We start from the raw sequence: 25,860 nt of genomic DNA, 5'->3' as shown, positions 1-25,860 counted from the left end.
TGAGTGGGAAATGACAAGTGGCAAAGTCATTCAACGAGGTGGAAAGACCATGGAAGCTTCCAGAATCTTCTCCAATGACACTTGCCTCACTGAATTCGACCAAGTGATGAGTAAGAGGCTCTCAGTCTCCAAGTGGAAGCAAGAACTGACAGAGAGAAGCCACAAGTCAAAACATAAGTTGACTCATCCTCTCTGCTTACATCTATATATGGATCCCTCATCCCAGAGATCCAGAGGCTGGAATTTTGTACTTTGCAGAGAATTGCTGTTGGTTTGAGATTGAGATTAGTACATTGGGTGATTTATGCTTTGTTGGAGGAGAGGAAGGGATTCCTTTGCTGGGAGGTAGATGCTGGATTGGGACTCACTTGGTTGTATCTCCTCTTGGACTTTCTTATTCTATCAATAAACTATTTGAGTTTCTCCTACATGCTGTGTACCAATGATGTTTTGTTATATTTGCATGTTTAGCTTAATCTGGTCCTGAGCTTTTTATGAATGTATATCTATATCTTCGTGTAGTTTCTCTCTCTTGTGATCTTGCAGGAATTCGGTGAAGCTGGGCCGGTAAGGGAGCAGGGAGATGGGAGCTATTGAAGAGAGGAGCGATTGGATCAACAAACTAGCGAAAGACACAGGTTAGTTACATCCTTTCTCCTCATTTACATTTCATAAAGAAGAATACTCAAGTAGTTTACCTTGTTTGTTGCTAAGGCACTATCACACCTTAGAGTGGGATAGGGGAATTCTGAATAGATACTTTTCCCAACAACAAATTGGCGACTCCGCTGGGGATCGTATCTAGTTAGTTTATTTCTGTTTCTATTGTTGTTCTTCTCATAAACTCAGGAGTGCTGAATCGAACTGCATTTGCTATTTACAAATGCAAAGTAGAGATCTGATACTCTAGTCCATTCACTGGGCCTGTTTATGATCTGAACAACTGATCCACAAATGCTCTAACAACCCTTTGTGATAGCTCTTAGTCCTCCTTTAAATCATCCTCCTAATTGTACCTCATTGATAGCTTTTATCCGGCCAAAAACCTTAGATCAAACTGCAAACCGTGACCCAGAACCCGGAGACAATTCTCGTTTCTGCTTCAGCGCAGGCTCTGTGAAGAGACTCTGCATTTCAACGCAGGTCCCGAGAGGGCTAGTTGCGCTGTAATTCAGTTTCTCTGTGCAACAGGTGCGCTGATCAGCCTTTGCCCTGTGCAGCTGTGGTTCTTTGCATCCTTGTGTTCAGTTTTATCTCTGTTTTTGCAGCCTGTTATCAGTGTGTGTACCTATCTGAAAAGTCCTTTTCTCTGCCTTAATTCCACCTCAGTTGTATAAAAGAAACTGTATTTGTTTTTGTGTATTTGTTACATCATTTGCAGTTTCCCATTACAAAAGTAAACTAGTCATACTGTCGGTCTAGACCTGTCGTAAGTGTCGTTTTGATCTTAGGAGTAAATTTGTTTGTTGTTGACAGTTGGTTGCGCTTTTACTTTTGTCTTTTGGATTGAATTTGTGAATTTCTAGTGTCGAAACAAGTGTTTACTTCAAAATCATAAGTGTCGTAATCGTCTTTTTGATTTCAAAAAGAAACTTGTTTGTGTTTTCACTTGAAATCGAATTCAAATTTATACAACAGCTTTCTTTTTAGGCATCAATATTAAGAAAGTGAAAACAAATACATGCATTTGTGCATTTGCATATTGATAGTTTGTATGGTTTGATTTAGGAAAAAGTGCATTTACAGTGTGCTCTTTGCTCTTTGAGAAAAGATTGTGTCTTTCTTTTCCCCTTGTAGCTAGGATTTTCATTGTTGAAAAGAGATAAATGCTTGCTTATCATCTTTAGACTGCATTTAGGAATTGTATCTACATCTCGTGGTGATCCAAAAAAGGCAAACTTCTAAGAAAGATCAACCTAAAATAAATTGAATGAACTTAACAACGCTTTGTAACTTAACGCACAACATAGAGGTCTAGGCTAGAGACGTGTTCCGGCGTCGTAAAACCTAGTGACTGTCGATCTCACTGATGGTTGGGTGATTCCTCCTGAGAGACGATAAGCGCCAGTACGGATTGTGCTCCCACGTACTGTCGAGTATATATTGGGAGACCCCTATAGGCATAAAACCTTTATCCATAGGAAGCCATGTCGGCCGCCCTACTGATCGCAATGCACTGAACACAGCATTCGGGAAGATTGACCGCCCGTACCTTAAAAAGTATTCTGCGGTTTTGAGATTGGTTTGGCACACCCTCTACCTAGATCTCCAGAGCAGTTCCTTTTGGCCTTTTTCAGACTTTATAACGGAAAAAGTCCATCCGAGCATTTGTCACTTCGGGCTCGTTAAAACATCGAAGGAGACTAGAGTCATCTTTTGCTTTTTCTCGACTCTTTAAAATTGAAAAAGCAAGTTGTGTCCAAGCGTCGTTAAAATTTATTTTAAACGGAATATTCATCCCCCTTTTCCTGCGTTGATCTTTAGGTTGAGAAAATGGAACCTACCAACCAAGGAATTCCCCTTGGTGGAAATCCTAGTCCCTTCTCCTCTTGGGGAGATGTTGGTGCGCCCCATATGGCCACATTGTTGCTTCCAGGACTGACAATTGGCTTGCCGGTCTGGCTCTTCTCAACCAATGTCGTTCAGAACAACACTATTCCTGAACATTGAATCAGCGGCTAGACCAATCCAGAGTTACCCACCAGCCTTCTACTTCCTCTAATTCTTCCTCTCCTCCTTCCTCTTCGCTTGACGGGACTGGTAAAGCTAAAAACCAAGTTCCTAAGGAGAAGAAGGAAAAGAAGAAGAAAGAGAAGAAGAAGAAGGAGCCAAAAGCGACTGGGGGCAAATGAGTGTCGTCTAATGAAAATCCACACACTGCACTGACCAGGCCTAAATCGCCATGTGTCATTTGCAAGGGAGACCACTTTCACAGAGATTGTCCCTGCATCCCTCGGATACTAAGGGACTAGTCTCCCCGTTTGTACAATCCGGTGGCGTCAACCTCTGATTGCCATGTTGAAAGCACACTGTCAACTAGCGAAAGTGAAGTCCCAGGACAAAAAGGGAGAGCTAGATCTCCTTGTAAACTGTGCGAAGGCAATCACACCATCCACCGTTGTCCCTTCTTAGACGAAGCCAAAAGAGTTTTGGATGATCGTCCGGTTTCACCGTTACGACTTCCTCCTGGATATAAAAAACTCTTGCCGAGTCCTTTGTTAGTTGAAAATCTAGCTGGCCCACTCAAGTGGTCAGCTGAAGCGCCGGTCATTGAAGATGAACCAGCTGAATCCATACCCGACGAAAGTCAAAAGGTCGAGGCGGCAGTTGACCCGGTCTTGCCTTCAGAGGTTTTATCTTCGAATGATACAGTCACTGAAGAGGATAAAGATGACACCATCCAAATTCTCTTCATCAACACAGACTCCGACGAGCACGGGGGCAATCCACCCATTCCTTTATCGCAGGAAGGAAGTTCGTCAGAGCGATACCCGGCCGTCTACTCGGTCCCACCACCAAGCAACCTAGTTGTCTCCTTCGACTGGAACCAACTAGGCAGACCCCGTTTGCCAGCAAGCATACCATTCAGAATTATCGTCCAAATATACAGAATGGTCATGGCTGGCACCATCATTGATGAGGGGGCATCTGTGAGTATCCTTTCCTCTATTGCTTGGAAAGCGCTTGGTTCACCATCGCTTTTGCCTGAGATGAGAAATCTGACAGGCTTTGATAAAGGAACCAGTCGACCTTTAGGGATCCTCCCCAATGTGCCCATAACATTGAAAGGGAAAACCGTTCAAATGAATGTGATGGTCGTTCAAGGACCCTTGGATTATAACCTACTCCTTGGACGAGACTATATATATTGCATGGGAGCCATCGTCTCCTCACTCTTTAGAGTAATGTGTTTTGTGCACGAAGGAAGAGTGGTCAAGCTCGTGGACCAGCTTTCATTTCCCGGATCATGCATCGCAAATAGTCATATACCATCCCTAAATGGTCTCTACATGCAAGAAATGTCTCAACCTACGGTCCGTCCTCCCGATGAGCACGAGTAATACAGAGGGATATGATTGGAACCCAGGGGGCATGCGTCCTGGTCTGCTTCGGCAGGAAAACTTCGGGTATAGGGTAGGTTTCCACGGGAGAATATGACTAGTCTATACCCCGTCTGTCTTAGAAGAGGGGTTATTCTAGAATAAGATTCTCTTGTCAAAGTTATGTGTTTTGCGCTCGTTGTCACTCACCTTTATTTATCTCGGTAGAGATCGCCGAAGAAGTGTTTTGTTTGAAAGATTAATAGAACAATCTTTGGGTAACCTGAAAGAGGTAGGCCTTTCCTGGTAGAACAAATGTTTTATCTGCAAATTGAGGGGTAACCTTGAAATCATACTTTATACCTGGGGGCATACAAACCTTTTGGAGTGCAAGCAAGGGGCGGCTATTTATTTTTTTAAATTTTTAGGTCCTCCCTTTAAACCCGTAGGTCTAACCCTTTAAACTCGTAGGATTAGTCGTTTCCAAACTTGCATGACGAAAGGATGCGGGGCATAGCTTTGTAAGGCGCAAGCTCCATAAAAAATGGCATCTTACATGAGAAATTCTTATCATATGACTGGATTATCGAGCAGTTTTAACACATAGTTCATGCTCGTTAAAAAATAAACATAAGATCGAGCAAGTGTTTCAACCCGCGTTTAAGCTCGTTAAAAAATGAACTATCCTCCGGTAAATAAACACTGTGAATGTAACATTATCAGCCATTAAAGCCTTGGTCGTGTTTGCACCGTCACCTCCACTTTTCCATTGGCCGATCATTCACCTCCATATGATTGTTTACCCATTTTGAGGAACAGCTGCGAAGAGTGATTTCACTAGCCATCCTTGTGACACTGCCGTGCTTGGAAAATTCCAACCCTTACCTGGAATCAGCTGCTACCCATTTTATCACTCGTTCCTCAAAAGATGAGTCTTCTTTAAGCTCTTTTCATCTGACTCGTAAAATATGAAAAGATTGCTGAGTTTTGGCCTTCCAGCTCGTTAAAGCGACCGAAAGAGCTATCCCTCCTCTAGATTTTAATCTTTTTGGACCTGAGGGATTATTGCACAAAAAGATCGAGCGCTTGTTTTGTTCGGCTCGTTAAAACTATCGAAAACTCATCCCTTCTGTATTGTTTTATACTTTTTCGGACTTAAGGGATTAGATGACGAAAAAGGAATTTCGGAGTTAACTTTACGTACCTTTTTAGACTCTCTAAAAATGAAAAGGACTGAGTTATCTTTGTCGTTAGACTCGTTAAAAACATTAAATAGCGACAAACTTGTCTTTAGACGAGAACGAGTTTCACTATCTCTAGGCTCATTAAAACATAGTGATGGGTTTGCCCGAAGGGCAAATTATAGAACAAGCATATGTTATCCTCCTCAAGATTGACAAAAATAAAGAGGTACTGGTCAGCAATGACTGGGGAAAAATTGGGAAGAAACTCAAAGAACCTTTATTGGTAGCAAGTCGCTCTTGAACATGACACTTCCACTCCGTGCCAGAGTCGGGTTGGGTTGTTTCATTCACCGGTCACATCACCATGGTCTCGCCATACCATCCACCTTTGGGGTAAATGCTACCGATCCATCACATAAGTGTCGCCGATATGTTCAAGAGAAGTCATCCAGAGAAGTTAACCGTGTCCCATCCACTGCCATACATTATACTTCATTCTTTCATGACCGCCACCCTGAACCATATATCATCAGATCGTTTTCACCTCCATCAAAATCATTTGCTCCGTTCCGTGTCATTGATGTGGGATACATCAAGGCCCTCCTTTGACGGATCGCTTCTTGTCGACATCAGCTCATTATCCAAGAAGTTGATCTAGGAACACCCCCTTCAGTACTTTGAAGCTTGCATGCCTCAATGGCAAGTTTCTCACTTCCGGCGACAGGTATACATCAATGACCTTCGACCGAAAGATTTTGCGTGGTGTTCAACGCCAAGTCCTTTATTCACACCACGTGAATTGTACTGTAGTACCTTGAGGGTCATTATCATTATCGGTGATTCCTCTCGCGCTTGTTAACAGTTTTCATCATTGACTGGTAATCAAGCGATGTCTTTCCATGTTCGACTTCAAAACATTTCTCACATGGATCGACTTGTACTTAGAGTGAAGATCGGACGAGATTGAAGACCCCGGATCTAGTTTCATCCATCCGGGCTGCGATATATATTCAGGAAAAATAAAGACATTGACATGTACAGCATTGCAGAACAGATAATCATCCTACCAAAAGGATGATGATTTCAGCAGGATCATCAGTCTACCATCAGACGATTGTCTGTCCTATGTACATAAAAATGAATTTATAAAGCTGAGCATGGGAATGCCCGCCTTAGCTAGATCATGAAAACAGTATGAAAAATAATGTATTGTATTGTATCTTATTACAGGTCTCCTCCCAGGATTGAATGAACTTCGGATCCTCCTAATAAAGCATTTCACCCGATAAACGGCCTCATACTTTAGGGGGCAACTGTTATAGACATTTTTGTGCCTTACAGCTATAAGCATGAAATGTCCATAATCCAAGGGATCCAAAGTCCCTAAAGATGTTGTTACAGCTCCTAAAGGAACAAGGTAAACCAATGACAACTTCTCCCAGAAGTTCTCCACCAAAAAACCACTCAGAACTAGTCAAATCAGGATCAATTCAGAAGCTCCACTAGCTGCCTGCGTTGCAAAGCACCCAAATGCACTGGCTAGGTGCGTTGCAACGCACTTGAATGCACTACCCAGGTGCGTTGAGCGGGAAATGACAAGTGGCAAAGTCATTCAACGAGGTGGAAAGACCATGGAAGCTTCCTGAATCTTCTCCAATGACACTTGCCTCACTGAATTCGACCAAGTGATGAGTCAGAGGCTCTCAGTCTCCAAGTGGAAGCAAGAACTAACAGAGAGAAGCCACAAGTCAAAACATAAGCTGACTCATCCTCTCTGCTTACATCTATATATGGATCCCTCATCCCAGAGATCCAGAGGCTGGAATTTTGTACTTTGCAGAGAATTGTTGTTGGTTTGAGATTGAGATTAGTACATTGGGTGATTTATGCTTTTCTGGAGGAGAGGAAGGGATTCCTTTGCTGGGAGGTAGATGCTGGATCGGGACTCACTTGGTTGTATCTCCTCTTGGACTTTCTTATTCTATCAATAAACTATTTGAGTTTCTCCTACATGCTGTGTACCAATGATGTTTTGTTATATTTGCATGTTTAGCTTAATCTGATCCTGAGCCTTGTATGAATGTATATCTGTATCTTTGTGTAGTCTCTCTCTCTCTTGTGATCTTACAGGAATTCGGTGAAGCTGGGCCGGTAAGCGAGCAGGGAGCTGGGAGCTATTGGAGAGAGGAGCGATTGGATCAACAAACTAGCGAAAGACACAGGTTAGTTACATCCTTTCTCCTCATTTACATTTCATAAAGAAGAATACTCAAGTAGTTTTCCTTGTTTGTTGCTAAGGCACTATCACACCTTAGAGTGGGATAGGGGCATTCTGAATAGATACTTTTCCCAACAACAAATTGGCGACTTCGCTGGGGAAGATTCTGGAAGCTTCCATGGTCTTTCCACCTCGTTGAATGACTTTGCCACTTGCCATTTCCCACTCAACGCACCTGGGTAGTGCATTCAAGTGTGTTGCAACGCACCTAGCCAGTGTACTTGGGTGCTTTGCAACGCAGGCAGCTAGTGGAGCTTCTGAATTGATCCTGATTTGACTAGTTTTGAGCAGTTTCTGGTGGAGAACTTCTGGGAGGAGCTGTCATTGGTTGACCTTGTTCCTTTAGGAGATGTAACAACATCTTTAGAGACTTTGGATCCCTTGGATTATGGACATTTCATGCTTATAACTGTAAGGCACAAAAATGTCTATAACAATTGCCCCCTAAAGTATGAGGCCGTTTATCGGGTGAAATGCTTTATTAGGAGGATCTGAAGTTCATTCAATGCTGGGAGGAGACCTGTAATAAGATACAATACAATACATTATTTTTCATACTGTTTTCATGATCTAGCTGAGGCGGACATTCCCATGCTCAGCTTTATAAATTCATTTTTTATGTACATAGGACAGACAATCGTTTGATGGTAGACTGATGATCCTGCTGAAATCATCATCCTTTTGGTAGGATGATTATCTGTGCTGCAATGCTGTACACGTCAATGTCTTTATTTTTCCTGAATATATATCGCAGCCCGGATGGATGAAACTAGATCCGGGGTCTTCAATCTCGTCCGATCTTCACTCTAAGTACAAGTCAATCCATGTGAGAAATGTTTTGAAGTCGAACATGGAAAGACATCGCTTGATTACCAGTCAATGACGTAAACTGTTAACAAGCGCGAGAGGAATCACCGATAATGATAATGACCCTCAAGGTACTCCAGTACAATTCACGTGTTGTGAATAAAGGACTTGGCGTCGAACACCACGCAAAATCTTTCGGTCGAAGGTCATTGATGTATACCTGTCGCCGAAAGTGAGAAACTTGCCATTGAGGCATGCAAGCTTCAAAGTACTGAAGGGGGTGTTCCTAGATCAACTTCTTGGATAATGAGCTGATGTCGACAAGAAGCGATCTGTAAAAGGAGGGCCTTGATGTATCCCACATCAATGACACGGAATGGAGCAAATGATTTTGATGGAGGTGAAAACGATTTGATGATATATAGTTCAGGGTGGCGGTCATGAAAGAAAGAAGTATAATGTATGGCAGTGGATGGGACATGGTTAACTTCTCTGGATGACTTCTCTTGAACATATCGGCGACACTTATGTGATGGATCGGTAGCATTTACCCCAAAGGTGGACGGTATGGCGAGACCATGGTGATGTGAACGGTGAATGAAACAACCCAACCCGACTCTGGCACGGAGTGGAAGTGTCATGTTCAAGAGCGACTTGCTACCAATAAAGGTTCTTTGAGTTTCTTCCCAATTTTTCCCCAGTCATTGCTGACCAGTACCTCTTTATTTTTGTCAAGCTTGAGGAGGATAACATATGCTTGTTCTATAATTTGCCCTTCGGGCAAACCCATCGCTATATTTTAACGAGCCTAGCGATAGTGAAACTCGTTCTCGTCTAAAGACAAGTTTGTCGCTATTTAATGTTTTTAACGAGTCTAACGACAAAGATAACTCGGTCCTTTTCATTTTTAGAGAGTATGAAAAGGTACGTAAAGTTAACTCCGAAATTCCTTTTTCGTCATCTAATCCCTTAAGTCCGAAAAAGTATAAAACAATACGAAGGGATGAGTTTTTGATAGTTTTAACGAGCCGAACAAAAAAAGCGCTCGATCTTTTTGTGAAATAATTCCTCAGGTCCAAAAAGATTAAAATCTAGAGGAGGGATAGCACTTCTGGTCGCTTTAACGAGCTGGAAGGCCAAAACTCGACAATCTTTTCATATTTTACGAGTCAGATGAAAAGAGCTTAAAGAAGACTCGTCTTTTGAGGAACGAGTGATAAAATGGGTAGCAGCTGATTCTAGGTAAGGGTTGGAATTTTCCAAGCACGACAGTGTCACAAGGATGGCTAGTGAAATCACTCTTCGCAGCTGTTCCTCAAAATGGGTAAACAATCATATGGAGGTGAATGATCGGCCAATGGAAAAGTGGAGGTGACGGTGCAAAGACGACCAAGGCTTTAATTGCTGATAATGTTACATTCACGGTGGTTATTTACCGGAGGATAGTTCATTTTTTAACGAGCTTAAACGCGGGTTGAAACACTTGCTCGATCTTATGTTTATTTTTTAACGAGCATGAACTATGTGCTAAAACTGCTCGATAAGATGGTCTTGTTTTGATTTTTTACCATAAATAGCTTTGCTTGTCAAAGATAACACTGTATCTTCAATTGCTTCATCAAACTAGTTAGAAATGAACAACATTTGCTTGAAAATGAGATTAAAACGCTAATATTTTACTTTGAACTACGTAAAAAGCAATTAAAAAGAGTTTTTACCTCTCATTTTACCATTTCATTTGAACTTGGTTTGTTGGAGCTTTGGAGGTGCCTCTTCCCCCTTGATTTTCATCAGCTGATTTCGGGAGATTCTGTGGACGATTCTCGGCGCCGTCTGGACCAGGTAGGAGCTAAACCTGAGCTCTTTCATTTCATGGTTTCCTTTTTGCATTCTGTGTTTCAGTCCCTGCTCTTTTGAGCCCCTGGGGTTTGATGGGAGCGTTCTGCCATCAACACACCCTAGGCCTATCGAAACCTGCGCTGATTGTGGGTCATCATGAAGGTGACTTGACATTCAACGCACCCTTAACACCTGTGTAGGTGCATTGGGCGCAGAAAGGAAAGATGTAGCACAGTTTTAAATGGAATTTTTCCCTGTTTCTCATCAAAATTAGGATTTAATCTCCTCTCTTGTTTGTTTTTGCAGAGATATTGGAGCAAAATGACCCTTACATGGCGAGAACGAGAACATGAAGAAGAGGACATGATTGCCCTACATGATCCTGTTACAGTGAACGCGCTGCGGAACTGTGGTTTGCTAAAGTTCTTCCGCATCTCTAGCATGAGACAGCAGATCAACCTACTGCAGTATTTGCTCGATGCTTGGGATCCTATCCATCAAGTTTTCCAGATTAGGGGCAAATCCATCCCCTTGACTGCAGTAGACATTTACTTCTTGACTGGCTTGTCGAGGCGGGGTGCCCCCATTTCTTTGTCAGGTTTGGCCCGAGGGAGTGACTCTGTGAGAGATTATGTCCGCCAGTATTGCAGGGAAGGATCTCAGCCGAGTAAAGACGGCAAGATCATCATCCGAGATGTCGCTGACAGGTCCCTCCGGTCTTCCTGTTTACTTTTGGTAGGATGGCCGGGAGTGCGTCTCTTCATGTAGCCAACAGATCCTATATGCAGCATGCCTTGGAATGCCTCCAACCGAAAATATTCAACTGGTGTGATGGAGTACTTCTTGTGATGAAGAGTCAGTTGACCAAGATAAAGGACGGGAGGCTGAAGAACTTTGGGTTCGGTTCTATTTTGACCGCCTTTGCCTTGGAGAAGATACCACTGATGCAGCCGCAGTACATTGCACTCGACATACCTCCTCCTACTGAACCACGTATGTAGAGATGGGTTGACCATATGTCTAGGCATGCTGGTCAATCTCAGATTTCGTTTTCCGATACCTTCTTCAGGTGGTTTGATCGGCAGGAGATGGCTTATGCCGAGTATCCATATGTTGGCATGGACTTCCGGGGTGACCCGGATTTAGTACTGCCGGATGGCGAGCAGTGGGGCGCTATTGGTAAAATCTTTGACCATATCACTGTTTACTATTTTTATTTATAATGTCCTTGTGCTTTATTCTATCAAGACTTTTAATCAAACTCTTGTGTCCATGTAGATGTTGGTCCTGTTCGTCCAGTAGTTCGCCAGAGAGTGCCAGCCGCTGCCCCAGCAGGAGAGGCTGTCGGGAGGGTTATTCTTCGCGACCTTGATGTGGCCGAGACTCTTACAGCTGTGCAGGAGCAGGTTGAGAGCCTTACTCTCGGTATTCCCGATGTGAGGATCGACGAGCTACCTTTGCAGTTACAGCGGCATACCACTGGTGTGCCTAGACGATGGACTCGTCTCTTACGCATGATCGCACAGGCTGTGACTTGCTATCACGAGCATCATTAGACTAGGGTGTCCCCTAGCATTTTGAGTTTTTGGGTCATGTGACCGATTTTGTCTTGGTTACAGAGCATTATATGTAAACCATAAACAACTATATATATATATTTTGATTTTCGGGTTTTATTCTGGTTGAGCTATATGATCCATATGTAAAACATTGATGATGTGTTTCTTTTTACAAATGTTGCAAATGTCTATCTAACACATAGTTTGCTAATGAGTCGGTTAATGTGTTTAAGTTTCTGGAAATATGTTGGTATTGAATAAAATCAAATTGTCTTTCCAAAATCTTAACCCTTAGGAACATGCGATAGATAGCTGGGTTTCGGACGGAATATATACCATTGAGTTGTAGTATTACGAGTTGTGAGTCTAGCCTGACGATTAGTCGGCGTATACCATGGGTGATGGAATCAGAGAGAAGTTCTATCAACGCGCTATACTCAATGATGTTATTCGTTGATTGACCGATACATACACCTCTGAAACTTACTAACTCGCCGCTTGGATAAAAAATGGCCCAGGCTGCGGAGGACAGGTTCCGCGAACTATGACTCGCTCCGTCGGCATATCTAACACATGTCTCCAAAAGGTTTGACATCTGCAAAAAATGTAAAAGGGTGGATTACTCAACCAGAACGGACACTTTAGCGAAAACAAAATACAACAAAAGCATATTGGTTACTATTTAAGCATAGTAACGCTTGAGGTACAACCCATTACGAGGTTGCGCCAGTGGAATTCCGTCATAATCCATTAACTCGTAGGCTCCTTTTGCTAACACTCGTTTAACAATATAGGGGCCCATCCATAAAGAATTAAATTTACCTGCTCCCAATTTATCGGATTCTTGGTCGTAAAGCAAGACCAAGTCACCTTCTGAGAAGACAGGAGGTTTGACATTTTTGTCGAACTGCGCCTTGACTCGTTTCTTATGGGCTTCGTTAGCCAAAGCGGCATCATGACGGGTTTAATCCAATTGGATTAATTCCAAGAAACGGGCCTCTTCTTCTGAAGTTCCGGGGAGGAGATCGATTGCGAGTTTAAGAAACGAGATTTCGCACTTGACTGGTAGGACTGCTTCCAGGCCATATACCAGTTGAAAAGGTGTGAACCCGGTCGCATTCCTTACCGATGTTCGGTAAGCCCACAAGGCTGAGTACAGGATTAGGTGCCACCTTCTTTTGTGAACTCCGATCATCCTTTGCAACATATGCTTCAAGACCTTGTTGATCGCTTCAACTTGTCCGTTGGCTTGCGGATAATACGGAGTGGAGCTGTCGTGAGACAATCCTAGCTTGGCAGCTAATTCAAGCATCATGTGATTGCGAAAATGCGATCCATGATCTGTGACTATAGCCTGTGGTTCGCCGAATCTGGCGACTACATGATTGAAAAAGAAAAGGGCAGCTGTTTCACCAGTGTTATCTAATGTAGGCATCGCCTCGGCCCATTTGGTAAAATAGTCAACTGCGACTATAATATACCCATGCCCCCCGGTCAAGGTGGGGTTACATATCATGAAATCGATGCCCCATTTGGCGAATGGCCCAACATCAACTATTGGCTGTAGAGGTGCGGGTGGTCTTCTGGTTTTGCTATCAAAAATTTGACAAGCATGGCAACTTCTGACTGCGGTTATGCAATCTTTGAACATTGTTGTCCAGAAGTATCCTGCTCGTAAGATTTTTTGTGCTGTAGCATATCCAGATTGATGCCCCCCACAAGCTCCTGAATGACACTCATTCAGGTCTTTCTCGGCCTCCTCATGGGTGAGGCACCTTCTCATAACTGTATCGATACCACGACGGTAAAGTGTATCACCGACGATCATGTAGTCTTTTGCTTGGTATCGTATACGTTTATGTTCGGAGTGAGAGGTGTTAGGCCTAAACTTTTGGGTTTGGAGATAAATTATTATATCTCCATACCACTCATTGCTTGTGGATATCAGAAACAAATTCTTGTCCACGATTGATTCTTCTGATGTTTCATCGTTGGACGACGATGGGAGATCGCATAATAATTCTGCAAAAACTAGAGCTTTCTTTGATTTGGATTTTATGAATTCCAGATCAAACTCTTGAAGGATTGCTATCCATTTTGAATATTTGCCCCCCAGCAATTGTCGCGACAATATATAAGTCATGGGGTTGCAATCAGACAGAATGGTAGTTTTCCGAAAGAGGACATAGTGTCGAAATCTTTGTATTGCTTGAACCGCTGCAAGCGCTAGCTTTTCAACATAAGAATATTTACTTTCTGTATCATTTAAGTTTTTACTTAAATAATATATAGGGTGTTCAATTCCATCGACTTCTTGAACTAAAACCATTGTGATGGTCGTATCTGCTGCAGCCAGATACAGGTTAAAATCTCTTTGATAATCGGGGGCGTACATTAATGATGCTTTCATCAAGGAATCTTTTAAAGCATCAAAGGAAGCTTGCGCAACCTGATCCCAGACGAAGGGTACCTCCTTTTTCAAAAGACGTGTATAACCTTTAGCAAGTTCGGCGTAATTTGGAATGAACCTCCTCAGAAAGTTTGCTTTCCCTTGGAGTTTCTGAATCTGAAGTAAATTTGAAGGTGGAGGCAAATTTATGATTGCCTGTACCTTGCACGGGTCGAGACGAATCCCATCCTTGGAGACTACAAAGCCAAGTAAACGACCAGAGCTGACGCAAAATACACATTTGTGTGGATTGAGTCGTATCTTGTAGTGTCGGCAACGTAGAAATATCGCTCTTAAATGATGCGGATGATCAGTCCGCTTTCGTGAATGAGCCGGAAGGTCGTCGAGATATGGTTGAACGATGTTCTTGATGTCATGAAAGGCATAATTCATTGCCCTCTGAAACGTCTCCCCTGCGTTCTTTAAACCAAAGGGTAATTTTCGATATGCGAATGTGCCCCACGGAAAAATGAATGCAGTCTTTGACTGGTCTTGTGGGCGGATATTTATTTGATTATACCCGGAAAATCCATCCATGAATGAAAAGATTTCGCATCCGGCGCATTCATCAATTATCTGGTCGATGAAGGGTGTAGGGTAGTTGTCTTTTGGACAAGCTTGATTTACATCCCTATAGTCGACACACACTCTAATTGTCCCTTGTTTCTTCATAACAGGGACAATATTTGATACCCAATCGGTTAGAGGAACCGGGTAGATGAAACTAGCATGGAGAAGTTTTTCAACTTCTGCTTTAATGGCAGCGGCTTTCTTGGGGTGCACCTGCCTGAGCCGTTGTCGTACCGGTTTGACATCTGGATACATCTTAATTTCGTGTTCAACGATACTCGAGTCGATGCCTGGCATTTCACTATATGACCAAGCAAAGACATCCCTGAATTCACGAAAAAGAGCGTTATATATTTCCAGTTCTGAAGGAGAACAACATTTGCCAACATAAATATTCTCTACAACATCTGTTTTAGTCGAGATATTTATGGCTATAGTCTCTTCAATGTTGGATAAGTTTCGCTCGGAATCCACCGTATTTACAGTATTTGAAAGGAATTCAAAAACTGAAGGATGATAAAGGTCATCTTGAGTATCTTCTTCATAATCCGGAAGAAGGGAACGATGGTGGGAATCATTCCATGGTGCCCCTTCAATCAACATTGATTGTACAATTCCTTCGTCGGTTCCATGCACTTGCGACCAAGGATCTGAAGGGGTACCATATTCTCTAGACCTATCTACCCAAACGCTTGACGAGCGTTGATTCGGGTTTGCCTCCCATGCTAGAAACATTGATTGCTATAATACTTCTATTGGGCTTGGGGGCAAAACCATTGCATGATCCATGTTGATATTGTTTTCTGAGATCTTTTTGGAAGATATCATATTGCAGGTACCTATCGACGCTACTTCCGCCAGATTGATGGGAGGTGGAAGAGCGAAAGTTCCCATTAGTATAGGATCTTTTAGCAGGCCTACTCCGATATTCTGAAGCGAATGGGGGCTTCCATGGATCATGGGAATGCTTCCTATAACTTGTGAGCCATTGGGGAGGAAGTTTTGTTGGTCGACGATTGTAATCCCTCCTTGAAAGGGAAATTCAATCTTTCTAAAATAGGTCGACACAACAGCTGCCATGGCATATATCCATGGTCTTCCTAGTAGGATGTTGTAATCAAGATTCCCATCGATGACTTCATCATCTATTTCTACTGTTTTTCCCCCTAGTTCAACTTTCAAGTTATTTAGGATACCATATGGGGTATATGACCTTCCATCGAATGCTTTTAATGTCATCGAAGATCGCGACAAGGTTGGAGATCCTAAAGTTTTCCAGCAACTCATCGACATAATACATGTAGATGCCCCCTCATCAATAATTGTTCGATGAACAGTTTTGTTGAGGGCTTTCACTTGAATAAGGAAAGCTAGCTGGGCTGGTAACTGAGGATCATATCCTTTGTGGTCGAAGGATACAAGATTGGAATCCTTTGGGTCAACCCCACCAATGGCTGATAACAAAGCCTGCCTTTGGGATGGGCAATTTTGTAGCACCTCAAGAGTCGACATAGCGGATGGCGATTGGGCCAAATCTTCCACTATGTTATAATGTTGCGCTGCTCTAGCACGAGGATTAAACGTCGACTTGTGTAATACTCCCTTTGGCAGTTTTATCGTTAATTCAGGAATGATGGGTGGTACAACTTCTGTCGAAGTTATTGTCGAACTACTTGGTTGATCTTTATCCTTGTCGTTCGACAGCTGCGGATTCCTGTAATCTTTGTTCCTTGTCGAAATCAAAGCATCATTTTGCTGCTTCGAAATTGACAACATTAGCACTTGCGACGGGGAAGCATTTCCACTATCAACCAGATTTTGTCCTGGATTTGGAAACGGATCAGTTAGCACAACTGAGGTTTGCGAACTTTTAAAGAATTTCTTAAGCTCAGCTTTGTATGGACATTCTTTCGTCCAGTGATTCTCATCACATATCTGACACCCAAAGGGGGGTTTCCTATTTCCAGGAGGCTCTGAAGAAGTTTTTTCAGGAGATGACTCACCCTGTTTCTTCTTCTTCCCTTTGCCTTGTTTCTTCTTGCTTCCTGGTTGTTTGGTTTCTTTGCCCTTATCTGTCGATACGACATTTACTGCCGAAGCAAGAATTTCGTCTTTTGCATTTTGATCTGAAATCTTACGGGATTTCTTGGACGTAGCCTTTGTCGATTTCACGTTTGTCGTGCCAATCACACCATCGCCGGCGTGAGAGTCATTGTTTGATTTAGGAGGAGGAGGAATTGAGAATTCAGGTCTAGGGGCGTCAGGTATTTTGTCGTAGAGCGTGCCGGACTGAGTATAGACCAAGTCCAGATATTGCGCATGAGCGATGACTTGCTCTTCCGTTACGACTCCCCCCTTTGCCACATCTTCCGTTATGGCAGGAAGTAACGACTTGATAAACCACTCAGCTAATAGCTGATCGGGAACGTACGTTTTTACCATCCTACGATGACGTCGCCACTCATGTATATGATCAGATATATGAGTGGCCGTTGTCTGTTTGAAATTGGTTAGGATTTCCGTTCCCGTTTCATACCTTATTGGTAATTGAAAATGGGTTAAGAAAGTCATGGCTAAGGTACTGAAGTTGTCGAACGAAGCTCTAGGCAATTCAATATACCATTTTGCCGCTGGACCCGTTAACGTCCTCTGAAAAAGGTGAAGCCTTATCGAATCATCGTTTAGGGTGTTTGACGAACACCATAGATGAAATGTCATCACGTGATTCGATGGATCTTCAACTGGATTTCCATTAAATTTAGGAATATCTGATGGAAGTTTGTGAGGGATCGCTGGCCACCAAGGGGTGTAAGCAATTGGATCGTTTGTTAACCGGTGTAAATAAGGTAACTCTAAAGTTGCCACGAACGGTAACTGTTGATTCAGGTTAGGTGAAGCATACCCAGGATATGATGGAATTTCCTGAGCAGTTGGTCTTTGCATACCAGCATAATGTAGTTGATGCTGGTATGACTGATATGGTTGGTGGGCATGACCATTGTAAAATGGTTGATTTTGACCGTTTTGAATGTACGGCTGTCCACTGTTCGCAAAGATCTGCTGCTCAGAACCTTGGTATACTTGTTGGAATTGTGGTTGTTGGTATTGCACCAGCCACGGTTGTGAAGCCATGTTCTATTGCGCTATACTAACCGTTGGACCAAGGTGTGGGGTAATTGTACCCGTCTGGACCTGTGTCGCCCCACTAGTTGGCGATTGTGGTTGAGTCACAGGGTCAAGGGGCTGTTGCATTACAACCTGAGAAATCTGAGGTTGGCATACAACAGGCAGCGTTTGAACTTGTGACACCGTCACAATAGCTGGTGTAGTCGGGATGTTCGACATAGGTACACATTGTTGCATTGAGTATACAACTCTTGGTTGTTGAGGTAGCATAGGTACCCAACCACTTGACGTAACTCCAGTATAACCTGAATATTGTTGTGAACTCCCGTATGGATATCCTCCCGGAGGGGGTAATGAAAGGGAAAACTGCCCCCCATACGGTGGTAATCCGGAACTCAAGGGAATTGTCTGCCCTTGGGGACTAGATTGCCCAAATTGACCTCCAAATGGATCAATTTGGCGAGTCTCAACATAAGAGTTGCCGGATATTATTCCGGAGGAACAAACAGGAATGGACCATACTGTCGGAATAGCCCCTGGATGGACTCGTTCTAGCGGTTGTGAGCTAGTCGGGACAGATGGTATGCTGGCAAACATTGTCGAAGTGACGGCAGGCAGTTCCGCTGTCGCTGTGTCAGTTGACACAGTCCTAGATGTTGACGGTTGTTCAGAGATTTTGAGTCTATCCAAAAGATTACCTAGCGATTCTACAGGAACTTCCACTGGTGGTAGACTAACTTCTGATGTCGAAGGAAATAGAGTGACCCCAACTCCAAAATGTGTTGGAGTACTTTCTTGCGGATCTTCTACAATTTCCTCTATTGCAATCAAACCAGGTGGAAGGGGAAGACCGTCAGGTCCGTAAAATATTTCTGGTGCCGAAGAAGGGGTTGAATCAACAGCGACAGATGTTTGAGGAGCAAGACTCTCCGAACTGGTTGCAGATGGAACTGGTTCAGTAACACAAGTGTTTTCTCTCAGACTAGGATCAGTATCACTGTCCCTCTGTGGTTGTTGAACTTCTTTTATAGAGGCAGGGTTTCCAGAAATGTTTGGAGTAACCAGAATCTCAGATGTTGTTGGAACACTTGTTCTAACTTTAATAGGAGATTTCGAACCGGTTAAATGAGTTCGCTTTGTCCGTACTATTTTCGATTCCGGAGACAAAGACGGTTGACTCATAAGCCTCTGCGAGCGACGGGGTTTCAATTGACTTTCTTCCACAATTGCGGATTACTCGATCAACTAAAATACAAAAGGGGAAATATGTTTCCGAATTAAATGAATTTTAGATGCTTTGGACACAACTTGCTTTTTCAATTTTAAAGAGTCGAGAAAAAGCAAAAGATGACTCTAGTCTCCTTCGATGTTTTAACGAGCCCGAAGTGACAAATGCTCGGCTAAAATTTTTCTGTTATAGAGTCTGAAAAAGGCCAAAAGGAACTGCTTTGGAGATCTAGGTAGAGGGTGTGCCAAACCAATCGTAAAACCGTAGAATACTTTTTAAGGTACGGGCGGTCAATCTTCCTGAATGCTGTGTTTAGTGCATTGCGATCAGTAGGGCGGCCGACACGGCTTCCTATGGATAAAGGTTTTATGCCTATAGGGGTCTCCCAATATATACTCGACGGTACGTGGGAGAAAAATCCGTACTGGCGCTTATCGTCTCTCAGGAGGAATCACCCAACCATCAGTGAGATCGACAGTCACCAGGTTTTACGACGCCGGAACACGTCTCTAGCCTAGACCTCTATGTTGTGCGTTAAGTTACAAAGCGTTGTTAAGTTCATTCAATTTATTTTAGGTTGATCTTTCTTAGAAGTTTGCCTTTTTTGGATCACCACGAGATGTAGATACAATTCCTAAATGCAGTCTAAAGATGATAAGCAAGCATTTATCTCTTTTCAACAATGAAAATCCTAGCTACAAGGGGAAAAGAAAGACACAATCTTTTCTCAAAGAGCAAAGAGAACACTGTAAATGCACTTTTTCCTAAATCAAACCATACAAACGATCAATATGCAAATGCACAAATGCATGTATTTGTTCTCACTTTCTTAATATTGATGCCTAAAAAGAAAGTTGTTGTATAAATTTGAATTCGATTTCAAGTGAAAACACAAACAAGTTTCTTTTTGAAATCAAAAAGACGATAACGACACTTATGATTTTGAAGTAAACACTTGTTTCGACACTAGAAATTCACAAATTCAATCCAAAAGACAAAAGTAAAAGCGCAACCAACTGTCAACAGCAAACAAATTTACTCCTAAGATCAAAACGACACTTACGACAGGTCTAGATCTAAGGGCGACATTATGACTAGTTTACTTTTGTAATGGGAAACTGCAAATGATGTAACAAATACACAAAAACAAATACAATTTCTTTTATACAACTGAGGTGGAATTAAGGCAGAGAAAAGGGGTTTTCAGATAGGTACACATACTGATAACAGGCTACAAAAAACAGAGATAAAATTGAACACAAGGATGCAAAGAACCACAGCTGCACAGGGCAAAGGCTGATCAGCGCACCTGTTGCACAGAGAAACTGAATTACAGCGCAGGTAGCCCTCTCGGGACCTGCGTTGAAATGCAGAGTCTCTTCACAGAGCCTGCGCTGAAGCAAAAACGAAAATTGTCTCCGGGTTCTAGGTCACGGTTTGCAGTTTGATCTAAGGTTTTTGGCCGGATAAAAGCTATCAATGAGGTACAATTAGGAGGATGATTTAAAGGAGGACTAAGAGCTATCACAAAGGGTTGTTAGAGCATTTGTGGATCAGTTGTTCAGATCATAAACAGGCCCAGTGAATGGACTAGAGTAGCAGATCTCTACTTTGCATTTGTAAATAGCAAATGCAGTTCGATTCAGCACTCCTGAGTTTATGAGAAGAACAACAATAGAAACACAAATAAACTAACTAGATACGATCCCCAGCGGAGTCGCCAATTTGTTGTTGGGAAAAGTATCTATTCAGAATGCCCCTATCCCACTCTAAGGTGTGATAGTGCCTTAGCAACAAACAAGGTAAACTACTTGAGTATTCTTCTTTATGAAATGTAAATGAGGAGGAAGGATGTAACTAACCTGTGTCTTTCGCTAGTTTGTTGATCCAATCGCTCCTCTCTTCAATAGCTCCCAGCTCCCTGCTCCCTTACTGGCCCAGCTTCACCGAATTCCTGCAAGATCACAAGAGAGAGAAACTACACGAAGATATAGATATACATTCATAAAAAGCTCAGGATCAGATTAAGCTAAACATGCAAATATAACAAAACATCATTGGTACACAACATGTAGGAGAAAATCAAATAGTTTATTGATAGAATAAGAAAGTCCAAGAGGAGATACAACCAAGTGAGTCCTGATCCAGCATCTACCTCCCAGCAAAGGAATCCCTTCCTCTCCTCCAACAAAGCATAAATCACCCAATGTACTAATCTCAATCTCAAACCAACAACAATTCTTTGCAAAGTACAAAATTCCAGCCTCAGGATCTCTGGGATGAGGGATCCATATATAGATGTAAGCAGAGAGAATGAGTCAGCTTATGTTTTGACTTGTGGCTTCTCTCTGTCAGTTCTTGCTTCCACTTGGAGACTGAGAGCCTCTTACTCATCACTTGGTCGAATTCAGTGAGGCAAGTGTCATTGGAGAAGATTCTGGAAGCTTCCATGGTCTTTCCACCTCGTTGAATGACTTTGCCACTTGTCATTTCCCGCTCAACGCACCTGGGTAGTGCATTCAAGTGCGTTGCAACGCACCTAGCCAGTGTACTTGGGTGCTTTGCAACGCAGGCAGCTAGTGGAGCTTCTGAATTGATCCTGATTTGACTAGTTTTGACCAGTTTCTGGTGGAGAACTTCTGGGAGGAGCTGTCATTGGTTGACCTTGTTCCTTTAGGAGTTGTAACAACATCTTTAGGGACTTTGGATCCCTTGGATTATGGACATTTCATGCTTATAACTGTAAGGCAAAAAAATGTCTATATCAGTGTGTGTACCTATCTGAAAACAGCCAGGTGTTGTTGGGAAAAGTATCTATTCAGAATGCCCCTATCCCACTCTAAGGTGTGATAGTGCCTTAGCAACAAACAAGGTAAACTACTTGAGTATTCTTCTTTATGAAATGTAAATGAGGAGGAAGGATGTAACTAACCTGTGTCTTTCGCTAGTTTGTTGATCCAATCACTCCTCTCTTCAATAGCTCCCAGCTCCCTGCTCCCTTACCGGCCCAGCTTCACCGAATTCCTGCAAGATCACACCTTAGAGTGGGATAGGGACATTCTGAATAGATACTTTTCCCAACAACACCTGGCTATTTTCAGATAGGTACACACACTGATATAGACATTTTTGTGCCTTACAGTTATAAGCATGAAATGTCCATTATATACATGAGTGGCGACGTCGTCGTAGGATGGTAAAAACGTACGTTCCCGATCAGCTATTAGCTGAGTGGTTTATCAAGTCGTTACTTCCTGCCATAACGGAAGATGTGGCAAAGGGGGGAGTCGTAACGGAAGAGCAAGTCATCGCTCGTGCGCAATATCTGGACTTGGTCTATACTCAGTCCAGCACGCTCTACGACAAAATACCTGACGCCCCTAAACCGAAATTCTCAATTCCTCCTCCTCCTAAATCAAACAATGACTCTCACGCCGACGATGGCGTGATTGGCACGACAAACGTGAAATCGAAAAAGGCTACGTCCAAGAAAGCCCGTAAGATTTCAGATCAAAATGCAAAAGACGAAATTCTTGCTTCGGAAGTAAATGCCGTATCGACAGATAAGGCCAAAGAAACCAAACAACCAGGAAGCAAGAAGAAACAAGGCAAAGGGAAGAAGAAGAAACAGGGTGAGTCATCTCCTGAAAAAACTTCTTCAGAGCCTCCTGGAAATAGGAAACCCCCCTTTGGGTGTCAGATATGTGATGAGAATCACTGGACGAAAGAATGTCCATACAAAGCTGAGCTTAAGAAATTCTTTAAAAGTTCGCAAACCTCAGCTGTGTTAACTGATCCGTTTCCAAATCCAGGAAAAAATCTGGTTGATAGTGGAAATGCTTCCCCGTCGCAATGTTAATGTTGTCGATTTCGAAGCAGCAAAATGATGCTTTGATTTCGACAAGGAACAAAGATTACGGGAATCCGCAGCTGTCGAACGACAAGGATAAAGATCAACCAAGTAGTTCGACAACAACTTTGACAGAAGTTGTACCACCCATCATTCCTGAATTAATGATAAAACCGCCAAAGGGAGTAGTACACAAGTCGACGTTTAATCCTCGTGCTAGAGCAGCGCAACATTATAACATAGTGGAAGATTTGGCCCAATCGCCATCCGCTATGTCGACTCTTGAGGTGCTACAAAATTGCCCATCCTAAAGGCAGGCTTTGTTATCAGCCATTGGTGGGGTTGACCCAAAGGATTCCAATCTTGTATCCTTCGACCACAAAGGATACGATCCTTAGTTACCAGCCCAACTAGCTTTCCTTATTTAAGTGAAAGCCCTCAACAAAACTGTTCATCGAACAATTATTGATGAGGGGGCATCTACATGTATTATGTCGATGAGTTGCTGGAAAACTTTAGGATCTCCAACCTTGTCGCGATCGTCGACGACATTAAAAGCATTCGACGGAAGGTCATATACCCCATATGGTATCCTAAATAACTTGAAAGTTGAACTAGGGGGAAAAACAGTAGAAATAGATGTTGAAGTCATCGATGGGAATCTTGATTACAACATCCTACTAGGAAGACCATGGATATATGCCATGGCAGCTGTTGTGTCGACCTATTTTAGAAAGATTGCATTTCCCTTTCAAGGAGGGATTACAATCGTCGACCAACAAAACTTCCTCCCCAATGGCTCACAAGTTATAGGAAGCATTCCCATGATCCATGGAAGCCCCCATTCGCTTCAGAATATCGGAGTAGGCCTGCTAAAAGATCCTATACTAATGGGAACTTTCGCTCTTCCACCTCCCATCAATCTGGCGGAAGTAGCGTCGATAGGTACCTGCAATATGATATCTTCCAAAAAGATCTCAGAAAACGATATCAACATGGATCATGCAATGGTTTTGCCCCCAAGCCCAATAGAAGTATTATAGCAATCAATGTTTCTAGCATGGGAGGCAAACCCGAATCAACGCTCGTCAAGCGTTTGGGTAGATAGGTCTAGAGAATATGGTACCCCTTCAGATCCTTGGTCGCGAGTGCATGGAACCGACGAAGGAATTGTACAATCAATGTTGATTGAAGGGGCACCATGGAATGATTCCCACCATCGTTCCCTTCTTCCGGATTATGAAGAAGATACTCAAGATGACCTTTATCATCCTTCAGTTTTTGAATTCCTTTCAAATACTGTAAATACGGTGGATTCCAAGCGAAACTTATCCAACATTGAAGAGACTATAGCCATAAATATCTCGACTAAGACAGATGTTGTAGAGAATATTTATGTTGGCAAATGTTGTTCTCCTTCAAAACTGGAAATATATAACGCTCTTTTTCGTGAATTTAGGGATGTCTTTGCTTGGTCATATAGTGAAATGCCAGGCATCGACTCGAGTATCGTTGAACACGAAATTAAGATGTATCCAGATGTCAAACCGGTACGACAACGGCTCAGGCAGGTGCACCCCAAGAAAGCCGCTGCCATTAAAGCAGAAGTTGAAAAACTTCTCCATGCTGGTTTCATCTACCCGGTTCCTCTAACCGATTGGGTATCAAATATTGTCCCTGTTATGAAGAAACAAGGGACAATTAGAGTGTGTGTCGACTATAGGGATGTAAATCAAGCTTGTCCAAAAGACAACTACCCTACACCCTTCATCGACCAGATAACTGATGAATGCGCCGGATGCGAAATCTTTTCATTCATGGATGGATTTTCCGGGTATAATCAAATAAATATCCGCCCACAGGACCAGTCAAAGACTGCATTCATTTGTCCGTGGGGCACATTCGCATATCGAAAATTACCCTTTGGTTTAAAGAACGCAGGGGAGACGTTTCAGAGGGCAATGAATTATGCCTTCCATGACATCAAGAACATCGTTCAACCATATCTCGACGACCTTCCGGCTCATTCACGAAAGCGGACTGATCATCCGCAGCATTTAAGAGCGATATTTCTACGTTGCCGAAACTACAAGATACGACTCAATCCACACAAATGTGTATTTTGCGTCAGCTCTAGTCGTTTACTTGGCTTTGTAGTCTCCAAGGATGGGATTCGTCTCGACCCGTGCAAGGTACAGGCAATCATAAATTTGCCTCCACCTTCAAATTTTCTTCAGATTCAGAAACTCCAAGGGAAAGCAAACTTTCTGAGGAGGTTCATTCCAAATTACGCCGAACTTGCTAAAGGTTATACACGTCTTTTGAAAAAGGAGGTACCCTTCATCTGGGATCAGGTTGCGCAAGCTTCCTTTGATGCTTTAAAAGATTCCTTGATGAAAGCATCATTAATGTACGCCCCCGATTATCAAAGAGATTTTAACCTGTATCTGGTTGCAACAGATACGACCATCGCAATGGTTTTAGTTCAAGAAGTCGATGGAATTGAACACCCTATATATTATTTAAGTAAAAACTTAAATGATACAGAAAGTAAATATTCTTATGTTGAAAAGCTAGCGCTTGCAGCGGTTCAAGCGATACAAAGATTTCAACACTATGTCCTCTTTCGGAAAACTACCATTCTGTCTGATTGCAACCCCATGACTTATATATTGTCGCGACAATTGCTGGGGGGCAAATATTCAAAATGGATAGCAATCCTTCAAGAGTTTGATCTAGAATTCATAAAATCCAAATCAAAGAAAGCTCTAGTTTTTGCAGAATTATTATGCGATCTCCCATCGTCGTCCAACGATGAAACATCCGAAGAATCAATCGTGGACGAGAATTTGTTTTTGATATCCACAAGCAATGAGTGGTATGGAGATATAATAATTTATCTCCAAACCCAAAAGTTTAGGCCTAACACC

The sequence above is a fragment of the Pinus tabuliformis genome, chromosome 7 (genome assembly GCF_031772625.1).
Source record: "Pinus tabuliformis cultivar Carrire ecotype Pingquan chromosome 7, CPIR1, whole genome shotgun sequence".
Classification (NCBI taxonomy): domain Eukaryota; kingdom Viridiplantae; phylum Streptophyta; class Pinopsida; order Pinales; family Pinaceae; genus Pinus; species Pinus tabuliformis.
Note: the sequence above shows the minus strand (reverse complement) of the source record.